At 43.8% G+C, this 22,757-nt stretch overlaps 1 protein-coding gene across 1 annotated transcript in view; it reads right to left on the bottom strand.

Moving 5' to 3' along the window:
* Positions 1-21,350, bottom strand: part of CPN2 (carboxypeptidase N subunit 2) — a 41,777-nt gene extending 20,427 nt beyond the window's left edge. Inside the window, exon 1 of the mRNA XM_086944291.1 lies at positions 21,235-21,350. The gene's annotated coding sequence lies outside the window, so the exon portion shown is untranslated. The remainder of the gene's footprint in view (positions 1-21,234) is intronic.
* Positions 21,351-22,757: the final 1,407 nt, after the last annotated feature.

The following is a 22,757-nucleotide window of genomic DNA, read 5'->3' as shown; positions in this document are numbered from 1 at the left end:
TTACTTCTCCTGTTTGCTGTTTCTAAGTGTGCTGCATTGTGCAGTACACATAGTAATAGAAAAACAATATGAATTATTGTTTATGTGCAGGAAGGTGTCCCTTCCAGCACATAAACAATCACTAAAATCATAAAGATTTGCAACTTCTATGCGTGCTGCAAAATGCATCACACATAGTGGTTTCAAAGCAGCATTTGTGATAGTTTATGTGCAGGAAGGGACACCTTCCTGCACACAATCATTCCCTCAACGTACACAATCATTACCTCAATGTAGGCACCCTTGCACTAGGCAGCTTAATTTATTGCCAGCGCTAGGGGAAACGCAGGGATGTGCTGTATCTTTGTAAATATGGCTCATCCCTGCGTTTTCGGAATGGCGGAGTGTGGTGTTAGCATTTTGTGCTTAACGCCACACTCCGCCATTCCCTCGTACATATGCCCCATAGATGCAAAGTTCCTTTTCTCGGTGGGCTCCTTGGAAGATGAGGGATGTGGGCAATTGCCTACTTTCTCTATACCTTAAAACGTCTCTGCGCATGATGTTGGCTTTGTGGCTAACAATGACTCAAAGAAAAGAGTTTCCATTATAGTCTTTTGTGTGATTTAAATGTTGTCACCAAACATTCCTAAACGTGCTATTGAGTTATCACATGCTTCACGGCTGCATAAGTCGTCTGTAGGATCATCTGCATGCCCGCGAGTAGCAACAGCCATGATGCTCACATGCGCGCTAGACGCCAATGGTAAATCTTCTTCAACTAAGTGGGAACGCCAACCAAATCACCTTGCTTTGTTCATTGCCCCAGGATCAGCGGGGATAAGCTAAGGATTTGATGTTAAATACATTGGTCTTTATCCATTTGCAGTTTTGGGATTTGGCTAGCAGTCTGAGGCAAAAGAATACATCATGCTGAGCTCACCTTTCCATTGATAAAAGCTAATGGACATCTGAGGGTTGTATGATGGAACAACGCAGGGAAATACATTGCATGCCTGAACCACGCATATTTAACCCCGCATTCTTTCACAACGCTTATGCTTTTATAACGTTTGCCATTACCATTTGTATATAAACAATGTCTTTGTGGGGGGAGACCCCCCAAAACCACCAACTTACCTTAAATGTGTGGTAAAGGCATGCATTGTAAAAACATACATGCAATAAAAACATGCATGGTGAAACATCCGTGGTAAAGGCACAACGCTGTAAAAACCTCATCGTAAAGGCTGTTTTCCCAGCTGAGGAGCCAGTTTGAATAGTCAGTGAGTGCTGGCCACATACAATGTTTACATTGCTTACTCTAGAATGCTAGGATGTAGGTCTGTAAATAACTGCTCTGTTTGCATGTCATACCACCTCGAATACAGAAGACTCCCTTTGGTGCTGTACATTTTTGGCTTTGGAAACATTTTCCCAGCCTTTCTCAAAAGAGAAGACCCATCGTTAACTTTGCTGTCAGCCTGACATTCCAATGTCTTTGGTTTGGATGCCAAATAAGTCTTTGAAGTCCCAACTTTAACCTTGGTTGGATGGAGGCTGTAGCTGCTTCCATCAAAACACCTCCAATGAGTCACCAATCAGTAGCCAGAGGTCAAGGGAGGCATGGGGTAATAAGATGGGAGGGGAGGCTCCTCTGCAATGGCGGAGTAGTGTTTCCCAACTCGTCAGAGTCCGTCACAGAAAAATAAAATGATAATGAAACAATACCATTTTATTTTTACGTGACTGGCTCTGACATGCGAGTAGGGCGTGGCGGGGCCGGGCCATGACAGGGAGTATGGTGGGCACTCAGAAGTGGCACGTCAGTTTGGTTGGCTGTCTTAGGCCGGCAAAACAGACATGCGCACTTCCATTTCTCCAACCTAGCTGTGTTGCATAGCCGGGTTGGAGAAAAGCCACAGGCTCCCAGGCAGTATCTGAACGGCAGACCAGGCTGCTCTGACCACTCCTGGCTCTGCTCTCAAAGCATAGCGTCTGAATTGGCTGGGGAGCCTCTGCTTTCCCAGTGGCTGCTGGGAGAGAAGCACTGAGGCAGCCGTCGGGGCAGCAGCAACAATAGGTACGTTTTTTAAAATTATTATTTTTCCCTAAATCTCACCCTCTTTTCCTGCTTTCATTTTGTGGCAGCTGCCACTGTAATATGGGTGCCCCCCCATCTAAGTCACCCTCGGTCAAGAGCCTGGGAATCTACATCAGTGAAGACCTTTCCTTGAAAAAACAGGTGGGAGCTGTCGTATTCTCCAGTTTTTTCCAGTTGAAAAAAATCAAAAAAATTGCCTGTTTCTTTTCTTCTGCCGCCCTCACTCAGATCGTTATCTCCTTGGTCCTGTCCAGATTGGACTTCTCTAACAGTCTCTATCTTGGGCTCCAAAAGGGAGAGCTTAAACGCCTCCAGCTGGTTCAGAACCAAGCAGCCAGACTTCTTCTGAACATCCCTAGAAGGCAATCAGTTAGACTTGGCCTGAAACAGTTACACTGGTTGCCGGTGGAGCAACGCGTGGCCTTCAAAGTGGGCTGCATTTATTCAAATCTCTACATAATATTGGCCCCCAATTCATTAGAGACCTTTTCCAAAGATACAGCCCTCCCCGTAACCTCCGGTCCACCCATAAATCCCTCTTGATTGTTCCTCCGTACAAAAGGAAACGTCTCGGAGGCAGCTGCTTTGACCACCTTGCAGCTGCCTTCTGGAACTCTCTTCCCCCTCATCTAAAACTAAGTGACAATCTCCTTAGTTTCAGACATCTTCTGAAGACCTGGCTTTTTTCTCAGGCACATCACTGAGCTGCTTCTTTCTACTAATCGACTGACGCGCCCTGTTCCTTCCTACAGCGCCATGAAGCCTCCGGGCGTACGAGCGCTCAATAAATGACAGTTAACATTAACATTAACATTAACATATGGGCACCCGCACCACTACCAGTATGCCACCAACTTCCTCTAAGTAAAATCTCTGTGTTTTTTGTACCTTGATTTTTAAATGGCCTGCGGGGCAGAAGAATGGCAATGGGGTGGAAGTAGGGCCCACCAACTTAGAGCTGACAGTAGCTCTGGTTACATTTTAAGGCATGGGCAAAGTGGGCAATTTACAAGGACCCCCATCTAACAAGAAGCTCCTTGGGAACGTTTGGGCATAATCGCCGCATTAGCGGGACTTTTTCCCGCTAATGCGGCGATAATTTTATCGCCCTATTACCAAGCTGTCGCTAACACCAGTTAGCGACAGCTTGTAGGCGATAGCGGGCATTTAGGGGCCCACTTTGCATGTCAGCGATAATTATCGCTAATGACATGCAAAGTGGGCGTGCCAAGATGTTAGCGACTGAAAACAGTCGCTAACATCTCTAACTCCTATTAACAACTTTTGGAAATATTCGCGCTAAGCGCGAATATCTCCAAAAGCTAACGCCTGCTAAAAGCAGTTCTTAGCCATGTTATCCAATGGGAGGTGGATAACATGGCTAAGAGCATTGTCACGATAATGCATGAATAGCGCAGATTTTTCAGCGATATTCATGCATTTCGCAGGATTTTTACCGCTTTTGAGATAAACCTTGATAATATCAAGGTATCTCAGCGGTAAAAATCCTCGGTGCTCGGCGATATTTTTTCCCGCTAACCAAGCAATAGCGATAATTATCGCTATTGCTTGGTAATATGCCCCGTAATTCCCTATCTCAAACTCCTCCTTTTGTCTGACTACCTTTACTTCATACTCTGTCTCTCTCTACTCAGTGTCATATAAAGGATTTTTTCTGCCCCAGCAAACATATATTTGTTATGTTCTTTTTTATCTAATTTTTGAAAATGTAACACACATTTCAATATTGTGTGTCATCTGGCAGGCTTGAACTAGCAGAAATGAGTAATAAAAGAAAAAGTTATTCCGAATAGGCGGCCCCAAAAAAAGTCCTTTCTGGAGCACCAACAATCATTAAGATGACACTGATGCAAACACACCATCAAACACAGTATCAAAGCCAACACAAAGCACATTATTTTCAATTTCACTGTTCTTGTTGTGTTTCTGTTTCCTGTCAATGTCAAGTAAACAGATTTCTCTGTAGATTCCATTTGTGGTTTTTGTCGGTTTGGGTGGTCTTAAGTTTCTGCTGTGAAGTTCAACAGTTGTCCATCTTTCATTCATTTTAGAAGTCATCAGCATCTTAAAAATTGAAGTCAGTGGTGGTATCTTTGTCCTTTCATAAATGTAACTGGGCATAAGTCGTCTTCTTAAAGTCTGTACTTTTCAAAATAGCTTTCTTATCTTTGGCCCTGCCCCAGTGATGTTTCAGTTGTGTATCAGTTTTATCTGCACAGATGTTTTCCCATGTTTATTGTTTTTTTGGGCGGGAGTCCACAATTTCCACTTAGCCAAGAGGCGAGTTTGGCTGAACTTACACATTCACATGTGCAGGTGCCAACAATTCTTTTTGCACTTTATACATCAGTGTGTAGAACATGGCTGTCTTGTGTTACAATTGTTGCAGGTGGTGCGTTAACAGCACAAGGTTTTTCATTGGAACCTGGCGGTGGCCGCTGCCCTAGGCCCAGACCAAAACTGACTAGGCTCAGTTTCACCCCCATGGCTTTTTACTCCACCACCGACACTCCTTGTTTCCTTATCTCGCTATTGCAGGTTCTTTTTCACCATTTTTTGTCACTGTTTTTCTACATTTCTTTTCCTCCTTCTCGCTCCCTTTCTTTCTTGCTCTGGGTCAGAGTCGTATAATGAAAAGTAAGTCCTCTGATCAGTGAAGGCCCCAGTGTGGGGTAGAGAAAGGCAGTCTCCAGCCTGCAGGCTGAAGATAGTGTCCAAGCAGACAAGCCACAGCAGGCCAGAGAGGCCCAACACTCCCTCAGGCAGGCTAAAGCCCATTGGTGCAGATTGAAGGTAGGTCTAAAAATCTCCAGGGTGCTCTCGTCTCTCACCACCTGCCAGGTACCCGAAAGTTCGACCACCAAGATAGCTTCAACAATCAAGGAGCATATTGGAGGCCTGAAAACTGCTAATTTGGAAGCTGTAAGAAGTATGAAAAGGACATTCAAGACCTGCACCATGTACACCACACAAAGCATGTAAGTAGCCCAACGGAGCATTGCGTTATTTTGCATTGCCCTGTGTCACGGGGGCATTCAATGGGTGGTAGCCACCCTGGTTTTGGTGCAAAATCCTATAAGTGAAGGCCAGTAATGTTACATGGGAGGGGTGTATGGGGCCACACACACACATACACCCATGCATTTACAAACGCACACACATTCATACATACATGCACATACAAAACATAAAAAACATACCTTAACTGCAGTTCTCCGCGAGAGAAGGCTCGGAGATCCCAGGAGGGTTGGGACTGCTGCCTTCCCTCATTGGCTGTCAGCCAATGAGGTGAGGTCTTCCAATGAGGGAAGACAGCAGTCCCAACCTTGTCACAGTGTCGGATTGGGTCAGTGACTGCTGAACCCACCACACTCTGTGACGAGGTGTCACTGAAGGACACTAGGTCGAACTGGAATGGCATGGTGAGCAAAAAAACGATGGATTTAGGCCCAGATCTCTGTACTGAGGTGAATGTATGACATTGTTCTGCTTTCTGCCCATCATCTGTTTTTGCATTTGTCACTCCGAGAGGGACGGGTATGCCCAGACGTGGGTCCCGTGCTCCCCATGCCACTGGAATCAAGCTATCCTGGCTAAAGAGGGGTGAAACCCCGAAACCGGTCCTAGGATGCTTGTTTCCAGTCAAGGGAGGACCTGGCTTGGCAGTTCGGGCTGGATTGTTCCCTGGAGGCACAGGGTCAAGACTGATTTGCATATGGCTGGTTTCAAACTGGAATGGCATGTTGAGCAAACAAACGATGGATTTAGGCCCAGATCTCTGTACTGGGTTGAATGGATGACATTGTTCTGCTTTCTGTCCATCAACTGTTTTTGCATTTGACACTCGGTCGTGGGCACTTTAGATCTTAAAACTGAAGCACCCTGGTCCAATGCAATCGGTGACGCTCTCCCTCGTCACAAAGGGAAGGGCATCATGGCACTTTTGCCAGGGTGAGGTCACGCCCATAGGGCTGTTAAATCCTCAGCCTGGCAAAGTTCAGCTTATCCATCCGGGAGCCTGCGCATTTACCGCATGTCTAGCTCATGTTTGCCTAACCTGAGCTAGTAGAGTGTCTGTCAGGCTGACCTTTGTTCAGCATGACAGACATTCTTCTTGCCTGGAAAAAGGTGGGGGGGGGGGGCCTCGGCCCATAAGGACCAGCCTCTGCTGAACCCTATCTACTAAAAGAGGTGGACAAAATTTTGCATCAAAAATTAACGCAACTTTGAAGCAGGTATGAAAAAGGGGAAATACTTTTATTTCTCCTAACGTTTTCCACTTTGCATGTGTGTTGCAGTCTACAGAACAGATCCAACATGTGAACATTTTTAAAGTTAGTCTAAGCACAGTATTTTGTGTTGTAAGGGTATCCTTTCAGTACTAAACCTATGCTAGACTCAAAGAACACCTTTGCACTATAGTGCAAAGAGGTGGATGTGGGCCTAAGTGACCTGATTGTGCACCGGTGCTAGGGAGAGAGCAGGGTAGTGCTATGTCTCTGTAAATATTGCGCTTTCCTGCTTTCACCCTCCCATGCAACGCAGTGTGGCAACTTTTTTTGCTGCACTGGGGCGTGTGACAGTGTGGTAATTCCGTGCCCTGGTGTAGAGCAAACTCCAAATGGGATGTAGAGCTCACATAAAAACATGAAGGCTTGTATGGTGCTCAATTCATGACTCATACAACGCAACTACAAACGCGTCATGTAAAACCGCTGGTGTGTATGCACTTTTTTAGAAATGCTACCGCTATTTTACCTCGTACAAGGAGAGTCATATGACTCCTAAAGGTGCCATCATTGTTCATGGAGTGGCAAATGAATGTCTTGCATGAAGGAAAATTGATGTCTCATATTGTGACAAATGCATGCTTCATAAAGGCAAATTTCCTGCTGTTGTATGATCATATCCATGGTCCATATGAAGTATATCACGTGTTATATAGTGTAGATTATGCATAAAATATCAATTGAAAAACAAGTACATCTCTGGGGATTGCATATGTCATAACATGTACAGATTATTTTCACATGAGGCAAAGGGATGTCTCTTATATGGGAACCTTTGAATAGAAATTCGTGGCAATAAGGGCACATGTGAAGGTAACATCATCCTAAAGGAACAGCCTGAGTCAGCAGTTCATGCTGCACAGAGGGTTTTTGGTGGTGCACAAAGCTGTGCTTATCTGACCCCTAGAGCAGAAACCTAGCTGCACAGCAAGTGATCAGGAGGGCATATTTATGCCTTGTGTGGCACAGCGCAAGTCACCTTGCTGTGCTGCCCTGTGTCACATGCAAAGGGCAGGAATGTGCAATATTTATCCAATGTGGTGCATTCCTGTCCTTTTCGCTTGCACTGGTGCCATTTTTATAGCGTAGCGCCAATGCAGGCGCGCTTGCACCATTGTGGGTTGGACTGTTTTTGTGCAGGAGGGAGCACCCTCCTACACAAAAACAATCCTGAGAGGCGTTTTCCTCTATGTGTACTGCAGAATATAGAAAACTTAGAAAGAGTTCACATCTAGTAGAAATAAAGATATTTCTCTTTTTGGTGCATTCACAGGCTTTCCTATTCTTGTAAATCTGGGAATGGGTTAAAATCAATGGATGTTGCGTGTGAACCCACACAACACTCACAGAAACACCTCCCTCACACAGAGTAATGTAACACAGCGATTTGGGCTGCGTAACATTACTCAAGGTTTCTAAAGCCACGTAGGAACATGCAAGGTGGCCTTGCCTGGTTTCATAAATCTCATTGTATATTTGCGTCACTCTTTCACCACGTTGTGTGGTGCAAGAGCGATGCAAAGGGGCTCATAAATATGCCCATGTCATTTGAAAGACCTTCAAAGGACAGGGATGGAAAAAGGCAGCTTAACCCCTCCCCTGCTGATGACGGAACCGCTCCGTCATCAGCCGCGGTGGCGCTGTGCTGATGACGGAGCGGTTCCATCATGGCCCGCCCGACGCGCCTGCGCGGCGCGGATTCCGCGCCTGCGCTGGGCGTTCTATTGAGCATGCGGGGCCATGACGGAACCGCTCCGTCATAAGCACAGCGCAACTGACGCTGGTGACGGAGCGGTTCCGTCACCAACATGCGCCCGCCGCATTTCCGCCCCGCCCCTTAGCACTGCGGCGGAATAGCCGCCGCAGTGAAGGGGTTAAGAGGCTGAGTCGGATTTAAATGGAGGGGGCAGGGTGGTGTGCTTCAATGTGTGGTGTATCTCCCAGATAACTTGACAATATTATTAAAACTACCAAAGCCTGACATTCAAGTGCTATAATGCCATACCACTGACAGGTTGTGTGCTATACAATTGCCAGAACGCAAATTAATGAACTTTGGCTCAGCTTTACTAGCCTCTCAGTGGCAGTGCCCAGCCATGTAATTTGTCAGTCCTCCTACCAGCCAGCCAACCTCTTCTAGTACTACCAAGGTAGAATTAACAGCAGCTATTCATATTAATACACCTACCCTGTTCCTGGCTCTGGCAGCTTCTTCATAGCGTCAAGAAGCACACAAAGTGGCTAATCCCCACTTCTCAGGATAGAGGACTTGTTGATTCTTCAGGCTTCGTGTAATCGTCAAATGCCTCCCAATTCATTAAAAAAATGAGGTACCGGTCTCTAGTGACAACAGCTTGGACAGCCCATGGTGGTTCTTGACAGGCAGCACAATGCCCACTCACTCTGAGGCATGTCAGCATCACACAGAGATTGCAGTCCTCAGGCATGGATGTATCTCCTCAACTGTCTCTATGGATTCAAGAAATGCTTTCACAATTGTCTGCAACGTTTCAGAACATGTTTCATAGCTCCTAGAGCTGCGGGGAGCATTTTTGCTCATCATAAAAAAATCTAAAAACCAGTAAATGCAAGTCTAGAACAATCAGAGTTTACCACTTGAATGTTTCAACCAGGGTCATTTTTCAATTAATTTGTTAAATCAAGAAGATGTTTAAAGTCATCTAAAAAAGCCATTGGGTGGGTAGGCAACTAATAAGCCAGATAAGCCCTCTCAACAGCTCAATAAAAAGACCAAGGAGTGTGTGTACCGGAAAGGACATAGGCTTTTGTTTTTGATTTAGGGATGAATTTCCTCACCAGATGGGATTGGGTAGTCCTCTTCTGTGTGGACCCTGACCCGCTCTAGTACTCCAGGAGGGTGTGACGCAAGGCAAAAGCAGCAGCTGTCATGGTTGGTTGTCCCAAGCTTCTAACCAATCCAAAGACAAGGTACTTGCCTCCTATGTAGATGACATGCAACTCGTATTCTTCCTCTCATACAAGACTCTCAAAATGAGAAACAAGTTACCACCTGCATGGCTGAAGTTCCTAACTGGATGAAAGCCAACTGTCTCAAGCTCAACATCGACAAGACAGAAGTAATGATCATTGGCAAGAACGCCTCACTATGGGATCCCAACTTGTGGCTGGGCGAACTTGGACCCACACCCAAAACCAACGCCAGCTACCTCGGAATAATTGACAACAAAATGGACATAGCTGCACAAGTGAACACCGTCACTGCAGCCTGCTTCCACACTCTGAAGATGCTGAGGAAGGTCTTCAAATTGCTCCCAAGCAACACTAGAAAAACTGTGACTCATGCCATAGCCACCTGCAAGTTGGACTATGGGAACACCCGCTATGCTGTGATCACCAAGCAATTCACCAGAAGACTACAAACCATCCAGTAAACTCGGCAGCGAGACTCATTCTCAGCCTCCCACACAGAACACACACCACACCAAATCTCAGGGAACTACACTGACTACAAAGGTAGGCAGACAAAATATCGAGTTTTAAATATCGACATACAATAATGTGGATGTTTAAATATCGAAGGGACATAATATAGAAGGTAAGTTATATCGATATGTTTAATATCGATGTTAGTAATATAGATGTTACTAATATCGATTTTTGTATGATTGTTATGTATATTATTATGTATTTATTATGTACTTCGTTTTTATTTATGTAATTTAAGTACATTTTGTATTTTAGTACCGTAGAGGGTTCTGGGTTTATAGGGGAATAGGGTGGGAAGTAATTTAATTATAGTAAATTAATTATTAATTACTAGGAATTATAAATTAATTTTAATTAATTGGTAATTAATTTTATTTAATTGGTAATTAATGTAATTAATTGATTAATTGATAATTATGTTGGGTTTATAGGGGAATAGGGTGGGAAGTAATTTAATTATAATAAATTAATTATTAATTATTAGGAATTATAAATTAATTTGAATTAATTGGTAATTAAGTTGAATTAATTGGTCATTAATTTGAATTAATTGATTAATTGATAATTATGTTCTGTAGTGGGTTCTGGGTTTATAGGGGAATAGGGTGAGAAGTAATTTAATTATAGTAAATTAATTATTAATTATTAGGAATTATAAATTAATTTTTAATTAATTGGTAATTAATTTTTATTAATTGGTAATTATTTTAATTAATGGATTAATTGATAATTATGTCCTGTAGTGGGTTATGGGTTTATAGGGGAATGGGGTGGGAAGTAATTTAAATGTAATTAAGTAATAATTTATTTTAATTCATTGTTTAGTAAATTATATTATTGTTAATTAATTATTAATTTGTAATTTATTATTATTAATTAGTATTTATTATTAATTCATTTTTACTTAATTATTTATTGCTAATCGTGTTTTTAATAATTATGCATTCGTATTTGTAAATAGTTTATATTTATTTAATAATTAATTTTTGTATTATTTTAAAATATTAATTTATTTATAAGTATGTTATTTTTTCCTTCTACGCTATCCAATACGTTCCCTACTGTTGCACTCTATGGAGTTGGAATAGTAATTTTTACCCCTACGCTATCCAACACTTTCCCTACTGTTGCACTCTCTGGAGTGGGAATAGTAATTTTTACCCCTACGCTATCCAACACTTTCCCTACTGTTGCACTCTCTGGAGTGGGAATAGTAATTTTTACCCCTACGCTATCCTAAACGTTCCCTACTGTTGCACTCTCTGGAGTGGGAATAGTAATTTTTACCCCTACGCTATCCAACACTTTCCCTACTGTTGCAGTCTCTGGAGTTGGAATAGTAATTTTTACCCCTACGCTATCCAACACTTTCCCTACTGTTGCACTCAATGGAGTGGGAATAGTAATTTTTACCCCTACGCTATCCAACACTTTCCCTACTGTTGCACTCTCTGGAGTTGGAATAGTAATTTTTACCCCTACGCTATCCAACACTTTCCCTACTGTTGCACTTTCTGGGGTTGGAATAGTAATTTGTACCCCTACGCTATCCAACACTTTCCCTACTGTTGCACTCTCTGGAGTTGGAATAGTAATTTTTAACCCTACGCTATCCAAAACTTTCCCTACTGTTGCACTAACTGGAGTAGGAATAGTAATTTTTACCCCTACACTATCCAACACTTTCCCTACTGTTGCACTAACTGGAGTTGGAATAGTAATTTTTACCTCTACGCTATCCAACATTTTCCCTACTGTTGCACTCTCTGGAGTTGGAATAGTAATTTTTACCCCTACGCTATCAAACACTTTCCCTACTGTTGCACTCTCTGGAGTTGGAATAGTCATTTTAACCCCTACGCTATCCAACACTTTCCCTACTGTTGCACTCTCTGGAGTTGGAATAGTAATTTTTACCCCTACGCTACCCAACACTTTGCCTACTGGTGTGCTAACTGGAGTTGGAATAGTAATTTTTACCCCTTCGCTATCCAACACTTTCCCTACTGTTGCACTAACTGGAGTTGGAATAGTAATTTTAACCCCTACGCTATCTAACACTTTCCCTACTGTTGCACTCTCTGGAGTGAGAATAGTAATTTATACCCCTACGCTATCCAACACTTTCCCTACTGCTGCACTCTCTGGAGTGAGAATAGTAATTTTTACCCCTCCGCTATCCAACATTTTCCATACTGTTTTTTTTTGGAAGTTGGAATAGTATTTTATTCCCTCTGTTACTTAATGTTTTTGTATTGTTTTAGTTAATGTAGTATATAATTAATTGAAAAAATAATAAAAATAAATGTATTTATTTTAATTTTTTTTGCATGATTATTTAATTTTTATTTATGTTATTATTTTATGTGTATAGATGAATTTGTAATATATAATATTTTTAATTATTTATAAGTTATTACAATAAATATTGCAACTGATTATTAAGTGTATATATTATATATTATATTTATATGTTTAATTATTTTTTATTACATTATGTATATTACTTATTAATTTTAAATAATATGTTATATTTTGTACTATGTTTATTATAGTTTTTAAGTTTTTTTAATTAACTTTACATATTTTTTTATTAAAAAACGATATTTAAAAAAAACTATATTTTTGACATCGATATTTTTTTTCCGACATTTTTGTACTTACCTTTTTGTAGATAGGATGTCGATATTGTTGACACCGATATTATTGCTCCAATATTTTTGTAGGTCGATATTTTGTCTTTCTATATTTTGTCATAGATCCCAGTCGCATGCTCTTCCACCAATTCAACAAGACACAGCTGGTCTACATGATTCTATGGGGCATATCTACATGCCCCTATCGCCACAACAATGTCACTTTTTAGGACGTTCTGGTGGCGATAGGGGCTTTGCCTTATTTACAAGGCAGCGTTAAGCCACTTAATGTGGCTAAAAGTTGCCTTGTAAATAAGGCACCCTTTCACGCTATACTTAGCGGAGGGAGGAAGACAATGGGTGTTGAGGTGTGGGTTCCACCGCAACACCACTTGATTTTGACACTGCCCCATATTTAAAAGGGTGGCATAAATATGGGGCAGCACCAACATTAAGACCAGGGAAAACCTGGTCTTACCCTGACAAAACATAGAGAAATGTTAGATTTCTCCTAGTTTTTGATGTGTCCGGGAGGGCTACGTTGTGCAGCCCCTATGGAAACAGTAAAACGCCTTTGATTGTTTATGTGCAGGAAGGTGTTCCTTCCTGCACATAAATAATCATTTTAAAAAAGTTATGTTTTGCAACTCCTATGTGTGCTGCATTAAGCAACAAACACAGAAGTTACAAAATGCCATTTAAAGATAGTTTATGTGTAGGAAGGGACACCTTCCTGCACCTAAACAATCAATGGCGTTTTACTGTTTCCATGTGGGCTGCACAACGTATTTCTGATGAGAACCATTTCATGATCGTATGTTTTCCAATTTCCATGTCTCAATTTCCATGTCTCAATTTCCATGTTTCCATGTCTTCCATGTGCTAGTCTGAATATATGTTTAAATACATATAGAGTAAAATACCATTGATGTTATAAAATCTACAGTGACGTGCATTTGAGCGGCTTTTCATTCAAAGTTGAATTTTCCCCCTTTTCAGAATTGTTCATGCATTTTGTCAAACTGAACACTGGATAAGGCTAAAAGCATTTTTATTTGACTGGCATTTCTGCTCCTAAATTTTTAAATGTATAAGTGTAATTCATAATAAGATTCCTTAAGAAATTCAAAACAGTGAGGGCCTTATTTACAAGAAAGTAACACAGCGTGGCACAGCAAGCCATTTGGCTGCGCTGTGCTGCGTCACTTTTAAAGCACAGGGATGTGTCATATTTGCAACAATATGATATATCCCTGAGCTTTCCACTGCGCTGGCGCACAATTGGCTGCCATGCACCAACAAGGGCGTCCTTGCGCCATGGTGCAAAGGTGTCTGGGTTTTAAGGGAGATTGTTTTTATGCATCTGGTAATGCGGCAGAATCCATGGGTGTTGCATGCGAACACCCAAAGCAACACCCACGACACTCCCCTTTCACGCTAAGAGTTGCATGAAAAGGGAGCATATTTATAAGGTGATGAAAAGGGATGTATGACGTTACAACGCATACTTTTACCACGCATGCCTTTACAACGCGGTATTTACAACGAAAACCTTTACAACGCATAGTGCTTTGGGGTGCTGGATAGTGAATAGTTTAATTTACTATACCAACTCCAGTCCCCGTGGACACTAGGGAAGGTGTTGGATAGTAAATTAAACGTATTCCTTATCCTAGAGCGCCCCCCAGCGCAATGCGTTGTAATGGTTTTCGTTGTACATACCGCGTTGTAAAGGCACTGCGTTGTAAAAGTTGCGTCGTAAAGGATGTTTCCCGATGAAAAGCCATGCAGGATGGCTTTACATGGCCTTGTAAATATGGAGCACTACACTGTGCCACCGGTACAGCAAAAAAAGTGATGCAGCTGCAGCACAAGGGGCTTGTAAATATGCCCCTGAAAGTCATCAAGAAACAGCAATTTTTTTATCATCAGCAACAAGGATCCTCAGAAGTGGTGATAAGTGAATACACTCATACCCATGTTTCACCGACCTATCCATCATAGCGGTCAATTGAGAAGCCGGAAATATGCTCTGGTAATTTTACGCCTACTCTTAGAGCAAATTTCCGCCTTTTCTGAAAGGATTCCAAATGGACTGCAGAAACTCTATAAAAGTCGTAGACTTTCTGTAGTACTCAAATGCAAAAAAAGTATGCTTGCAGAATTTCCACTGGGTGGAAATGAAACCCATAGATTTTGATGCACAGCACAATATACTAAGAAATCCAGACTGGGCTGTGTCAAAAACGAATGCATCTTTCAAGCGGGCACTAACAAGGAGAAATGTTTTCATTTCTGAAAAACATTAACAAGGTGAAATGTTTTCATTTGTAAAAAAAACGTGCATTGCGAGAGTGCTGAAGTGCACTGAAGTGCACAGTGTGAATCCAGTGCGTGGGATCATTCTATGCTTATCTAAGCATAGGAAGTGTCCTGGAAGGATTTGCTTCCAATTCAAATCCTAAACTAGACAGAGCTCTCTGACCTCTGAGGGGTTACTACAGGGCAGTGGAGGTGCAGCAGGGAGGGAGGGTAAAAAAATATATATATAATTAAAAAACGAAAAATCCACCTACCTGCCACCCACCACCTCTCCTCCGTCCGACACAGGAAACAGGAAGCACACAGGATCCCAGACTCTCCTAACCAATCACAACGCTGCTGTCAACAGCATTGTGATTGGTCTGAGGGCGTGGGAGGCTGTGCATGTTCTTCGATTGGCTGTGCAATACAGCCGGGTGAATGACATGCTAAGACGGCCAGCCAAACCGCCATGCGCACTTAGAATGTTGCCCACCACACCTCCCCCTACTCTATTGGCAGATAGCCCGCACCGCACCAAAAGAGCCAATACGGAAAAATAAAAGCATAGCGTTAGGGAGACCTATTAGGGAGATGTGTGGCGCCGCGGCCAGGGCGACTGACGCTGGAATCTGGGGATCACGGTTCGATCCCCGGCTCCGGCAGCAGGTTAGCCCAGCACCATGTGACTCTGGGCAATAGCTTGCTTAATCTTCCTGACGGCCCCCAGCGCCTAGAGACCCTTACGGGTGATTGTCGCGCTTTACAAATTGTGGATTATTATTTTATTTTTCCTGTGGGGCGACGCTCCCCAACCTTAGCAGAGGAGCCGGCGCTGGCTGTACATCAAGAAAGGCCGCATTTTAGAGTGCCTGTGATTGTAAAGACAACAGAAGCAGGCCAATCGTAATAGAGATAGCTCTAAGCTGAGGTTCCCTTCTTGTGCAACGCAGCACAGCAAATTAGCTTGCTGCACTACGTTGCATAAAAAATTATTGAATCTGGGCCTTGGAGGGGGGGGGGGTCATATGATTGTAACAGTGAGGGGCTAATTTATATGGTAATCTGCCCTTGCTAATTAATGTACATCGGTATGACAACCAGAAAAGTGAAAATCCGCATTTAGCGAGCACAGAAAGAACATACGGTGCCAACGAAGTACAGCTAAACTAACCATTCACTTTACATTTGCCAAAACATGGAAAATGATTTATAGTGGGCAGTGACTGATAAACCCAGAATCAATACCAACACAAACAATCAGTCCGACCATTTACTTCTGCATGAACAACGATGGAGTCAGAGACTGAATATGAATGTATTGGGCCTGAATGAGAAGATTGCCTAATTTCTCTTTCACAGATAAACCTCATTATATAAAGTTTTCAAACTGCTCAGGGTGGTATTTCACCACTGTGGTGATACAGTGTTACTTTCTGTAATTGAACATTGCAGTAATACCCATAGAAATTATCTGGGCCCCCGCGTAGACAAGTGAGCCACCATACACCATGTGAGCCCAATGGTTTTGTTCTAAGAAGCCTATTAACTTTACCAACTATGGCAAAAAGCCACTGCAGGTGTGCATATCTCTTGGTGGGAACAACATTGTTCATTAAAATAGCCATATAAAGCAACAACAGTTTGTAACTACATCACTCATGTGAACTTAGCATGTACTTCACCCGGCTGTATTGCACAGAGAACATGCACAGGCTCCCAGCCCCTGTCTGAGCGCCGATGGGACCACATTTCTCAGACTACAACATAGGTGTGTGACAGCATGAGCGCGGATGTAAATACGCATCCTGTATGGACCAAGGCGTCTTCCTCATTGCATGGTGCCGCCGGAGGCTGGAATCGGACAGATTGTGGTAAGTCCATGCATTTGTGGATGTGACAGGTAGCTTATCTCCACACTACTGGTGCCCCTTTACCATCGTATTATGCAAAATAGCCTTTGGGGTATTGTATGTCTTTCTGGTCAATCAGTCTTGCCAACCTCATAATGAGTAAACTTGAGATGACGGGTCAGATTTACAAGCTCTGGCGCATCTCTGCAAATCAGCAGGGATGCGCCAGAACAGATGCAACATGCAATTCCTTCCCTGCGCCACCACAGATGTGTTGCATTTACAATGCGGCGCATCGTGGTGCAAGGATAGGGCGATGCGTGCCTCATCCAGTCCCGTAAGGGAGCTGCATTGCTGGAGTCGTGGCACAAGAGCGACACGGCTCCAGCAATGCTCAGGGGCGCCCTATGTCTAACATGCTTCGTCACTCCTTACGCCTGCTTCAAACAGGCGTAGGGTATTGACGCAGCATGGATGTTAAAGTGACTCAGTGAAATATTGTAGATTTCACTGCAGCACTTTTACGAGGTGTTCCTGCGACGGAACGCCCACCCTGCGCCAGAACTCCCACATGAAACCTAACGCAGGTTTCATATGGTGCAGGGCTTTACAACGTGTCGCATTTCCGTAGATGCATCACGTTGTAAATAAGGCCCAACGTGGCGCATGGTTTACGCCGCCGCTGCGTCACAGAAGTGACACAGCGGCGTAAATAGGACGCATGGGGCTTGTAAATCTGCCCGGACATCTTTACCATCTACAGCGAGGACGCTCCATACTTCTTCATTCATACTACTACTTGTGATGATATTGTTATGGACAAGAGATCCATATTTTGCCTGTACCAACAGTTGGTATGTGCATTTGTGAGACAGTTCTAATTTTGTTATTTTAACAAGATAATATTTATTGAATTAATGCTCTCAGAACATGTGTTGTTTCTTTCATTTAGATGCAGTTTGTTTTTAACATCTCTCATTTTTGCAAGCTGAGAGAGCGACCGGTCTTAATGAATGCAATCGACACCTCTTAGTAGGGTTACCTTTGGCAGAAACATGTCGACCTCCTTCGTTACTTTCTATCATGTCTCTGGAGGGCACAATAAAACCTAACACGTCTACCCAGAAGATAGTTTGAATACAGGCACATTTACCACTGCATTTTCCATTTACACCCAAAGTCACTCTGTTGGTGGACATACAGTCATACTTTATTCATGAAAAAAATACATAATTCCCCTAAATGTACACCGCCAACACAGTGGGTAGGAACCTGTAGCTAGGCCTTTCAGGGTGGTGCTAGGATGGTCCCGAGGATAAAGCATGCCTCCTAACAGGTGGGTGAGGACCTTCATCCTAAAGTAGTACCTGGTACCCACTAGATCCATCACTCTGCCTTGGGAGCAGTCATTCTTTGTCTATTGTTGTTGGACCTGACCCTCTTGGCAGGGTCATCCCTAAACTTTTTGCCTTCCTCCAGTACTCTCTCTGACCTGTTTTTGTTGGTTTAATGACTCTGGGCACTTTACCACTGCTGACCAGTGCTAAAGTGCATATGCTCTCCCTGTATAAAGTATAACTGTGATTGATGTCCTGATTGGTTCATTGGATTTACTGTCAGTCCCCAGTAAAGTGCACCAGGAGTGCCAGGGCTTGTAAATGCCAATACTGCTAGTGGGCCTGCAGCGCTGGTTGCGCCACCCACAGAAGCAGCCCTTTAAGATGTGTCTAGGGTCTGCCATTGCAGAACCTGCGTGCAGTCTGGTACTGTCATGCTGGCTGGGCAAGTGCACACACTTGCCAGCCCCTAAACCTTCCCTTAACTTCATATTAGTCACCCCTATGGTAGGCCCTAGGGCAGGGTGCATTGTAAGTGTAAGGTAGGACAAGCCCTGATGTGTGTGGCATGTCCTAATAGTGAATTACAGCCAAATTCGTTTTTCACTATGGTAAGGCTACCTGCTCCCTTTAGGCCAGATGGGCTGCTGGAATTATTACACTCTATAATCCCAGCAGGCTCAGGGAACATGGTAGAAAATAATGTTTAGTATGCCTGAACTCAGAATAATAAAATACTTCTTTTAGTAAAGTTTATTTTAATATCCTGTGTTTGCAAATGCTACTTTTAGAAAGTTAGCATTTGCTTGCCTAACCATTTCAGCCCGCCTCTGCTAGTATGTGTATCTGACTGTCTGGGATGTGTGAGTGACAGGGCTGGGGGATATAAGGTGGTGAATGCAAGGATTACACCTTAGTGGGAGGTAGGAGTGCCCCTTGACTCTTAATCAGGCTGTGCTCTGCCACCACAATGCTGGCTCCGCCCCCTGGGGAGCGACTGATGACTCAGCCTGCCCCTGGCCCAGGAAGGGTGAAGCACTGTCATCAAGGTACTCATGGCTGCCCCTGTCCACACAATGCTGGCTCCACCTCCTGTGGAGCGTCTGATGTGCCTGCCCCTCACACTGAAAGCAGAAGCCAGAAGTACCCCCAACAAGTGCTCAGAGGCTGAGAGCAGTTATGCAAAGGCCCCCCTGGCCTGTGAGAACAAAAGAAACTGTGAGAACACTAAAGAGAACCAAGGAACTTAAGAGATCCATAACAGAAGTGAATTAACTAAGAACTCTCCATTTAAACTGCAACTAAAAAGAAAGGTTGCCTATTTACAATCTGTGATGCTACAAAAACGTTATTTGGTCTTGTGATAAGTCTGCTGAGATACATATATATATTTTTACATAAAGAATCATATTTTGATATATTCACAGCCTGTTGTCCATTTGTGGGGGGATTGGTACATTTTACTGTGTGTGTGATTACAAATGCTTAACTGAAGAACGCCTGAAGAATAGCCTTGGCTGCTCCGCCACGCACCTAGAGGGTGAGCAAGGGTAATTCTAAGGGGTCATCCTTCGCCCTGACTTAGAGGAGAGGGTCCCTGCTTGTCACAAGTGCATACTTGCGCCAACCAGAGGCCCCCAATTCTAACAATTGTGCACATAACGCATGCACCGTTTGCAAAATGGAGAGTCGGCTTACAAGGAAGAGAGCGACTGCATTACATTTACAAGTAAGTCAAAATCATATGTCATTGCCACGGTAGTTCAGAAACAACCCGAATAGGTTGGTTATTAAGGGCCTCATTGATGAGGCTTTACCGTAAGAAATCGCCACAGGCCTCCCTGCTGCACGGCCCTACGGTAAAAGAAAAGGGCAGGAATGCGCCGTATCTATGAGATCTGACGCATGGGCTGCCGTGCGCCAACACTGGCACCTTTGCACCATGGTGCAAGGGTATCTGCGTTGAGGGGATGATTGTTTTTGAGCAGGAAGGGAAACCTTCCTGCAACAAAACAATCAGAATAGGCGTTTTCCTTATTTCTGCAGCAAACATAGAACAAGGTCCGCTTTCAAATCCCCCACAATAGGCTCGCGCTGCGCGGCACTGCATGTGCAGTGTACGCTAGGCCCGAGACCTAAAAAGGAAAAACGAGGAGAAATAAAGATATTTCTCCTCGTTGTGCCTCCTTTACGCCTCCCCTGGGGAGGCGTATGTTTTTGGCACTGCCTCAGATTTACGATTTCTCGTAAATCTGGGGCAGTGTAGATAGGCCATGGATGTTGCTGGGAATTCCCCCAGTAACACCCATTGCACCCCCCTTTAACACAGAAAACTGCATTAACACCTTGGCTGCGGCTGGAATTCCGCGCCGGTGCTGAACATTCCTATCGCGGGCGTGGTCATGACGCTACCAGCCGTCATCAGCACACGCACACCGTGACTCATGATGGCTGGGAGCCGACATGAGCACCGAAGGGGTTAAAGGGGACAACATTTACGAGGCTGTATTAAGCCCAAAAAAAGTGGCTTGGTGCTGCCTCCTAAATATATAGCAGGCTCCTGCACCACGGTACGTCACAAAAAATGACGTTCTGACAGTGCAAGGGTCCGAATTAATGCGGCCCTCAGCTTTTTCAGAAAGGGAGATTAGCACTTCTGATAGAAGTGCTAAAAAAAAATCATTCACAAAACTACTTTCAATCAAAGGGAGGAGCGACCTTTAATGCACTTGCTCATTTTAAAGTACCCTGTATCTATTTAACTGAGAATTTCTCCAAGTTAATGTTTGCTTTACAGACTGCATAGTTTGGAAAAAAGGGACAAAAAACAAACGCTTAGGTGTGCAGTCCGCAGCGCATGCGCGAACTCACAGAAATTCCGAATTAAATATATGCGCTCTAGAAAGCGCAGTTACACACAAAAAAGTGCAGAGTAGCGTTATGCGCAAACGCAGGGCTTCACGTTGTGGCTCAAAGGCTTATTTTTAATCCTCGGACTTGTAGTCGAGGAGCGGCGGCTGATTCTAAGAAAGAAATGCGGGCTCCAGCACCTTCAGTTTTTTTTGTCAGCTTTTTTAAGCAAAGTTATTTTTATTTTTTTGTAATCAAATAAAGCAGCGTGACTGAAGAACAGGCACAGATTCCCGCTGCATGGCAAAGAAAGTAAGGCACATTCATAAAAATCCCCGTATAAATATGATTCCTCCCAACATGGGAAATTCATCGCGAATAAAAATTCCAGCATACCTTTTCGATCCAGTTGAGACCCTTGGAAGACCCCAGAGAGAGCCAGGGAGGGCGGGAGTTCCAACACTGAGTTCTCCTCGCGGGCTGAGAGTTTGTTATCGACCAGCATCCGCGGCCTGACCAAGCACTTTTAGGGGGTGGGGAGAGAGTTAGTTCTCCCTTTCCCGATATTCTAAAAATAAACGCCCGAGGAAGCGAGTTACAAAATGTTTGCAGCACACAATGGCATTGTGCAAAAACAACAATGCAAAATACACACAGTCAGCAGATAACGTGATAAATATTATGTGAACTGGAGCCGTGCGACTGACGGGAAATCTGACTTTCTGGCACTTCGTGTCCCAATGTTGAAATGCAGAGCAAAGGCGGACGCGCCAAAATCCATTCAGAAAGTTTTCCTGTCAGTAGGATTTCACTCAATACTATAACACCTGCCTCTTGACATCACCTGGTCCACCTCAGATGATGTTGTAAAACTAATAGCCGATTTAAACTTTTGCTGGAGTATTTCCACTTCCACCCTGGCAGTGGAAATTCAGAAGCATTCAGAGTTGTGCGCCTTGGTGGTAACATTTACTCTAACAAATGCCGGTCTCCACCATGGAAGGAGTCACATTTTGGGAAAAGCGTCTTCTGGAAATTCCACCAAAACCTGTGTGAGATTGTGGAAGTATTCATTCAACCACCAATGTGTGCACTGACAACGTGCCCCCAACTTGGAGTTACCACGTTAGTGCCCACTTGTCTCCTAAAGTGCCGGTGGGTATTTCTCAGTGTTCTGGGGACATAAGGATCACCTGTCTTTGAAAACCCAGCACACCTTCCAAGGCAGTCTTTCACAGGGTTAACCTCTTAGGTGCTGCGCCTATTCCAACGGCCGACGGCACCACTACCTCAGGAGTGCTGCCGTCGGCCGTTGGACGTTCGAACCTCACCTGCGCAATGGAACATTCAGCACTGGAGCTGGACGTTCCATAGCTGCTAAGAGGTTAAGCCTACCAAACATGGCTTCCTCTGTATATGGTGAGGTGAAACAGTCGCCATTTTGGGTGGGGCCAGTACTGCACCATGGCTAGTTCTTGAAACTGAATTACCGTTGTGGTGGTGCTCACTACCCCAGATTACTTGTAAGCTCCTGAGAAGTGCTGTACTATCCCAATTAAAAGGAGTGTAACTCTGATTAGAAGGGCATGCAATCTACCTCTCAAATTAAAGTAATTTAGGTACTGAGACCCTGACGGTACCTGCATCTTTAATGCACTGGACGTGTTTAACAGGATGGCAGAGATGGCAGTGGCAGGATGTCTGCAGTGGAGGCAACTCCTACCAGGGTAGTCTGACCTCTAGTTGCACAGATGGATATATAGCCTAAATGTTGAACAACTCAACTCAACACCCAAAAAGTGGCGATTTTGAGTGTGCCGCACCTCTCTACTGGCCTTGGGCCCATCCGTCTCCGTTATATGGTGAATGCAGAGCTGTTAGCTCATATTGATGGAGCAAGGATTCGCACGTAAAGCGAC

The sequence above is a fragment of the Lissotriton vulgaris genome, chromosome 11, assembly GCF_964263255.1.
Source record: "Lissotriton vulgaris chromosome 11, aLisVul1.2, whole genome shotgun sequence".
Classification (NCBI taxonomy): Eukaryota; Metazoa; Chordata; class Amphibia; order Caudata; family Salamandridae; genus Lissotriton; species Lissotriton vulgaris.
This window is presented reverse-complemented; position numbering and strand designations above follow the sequence as displayed.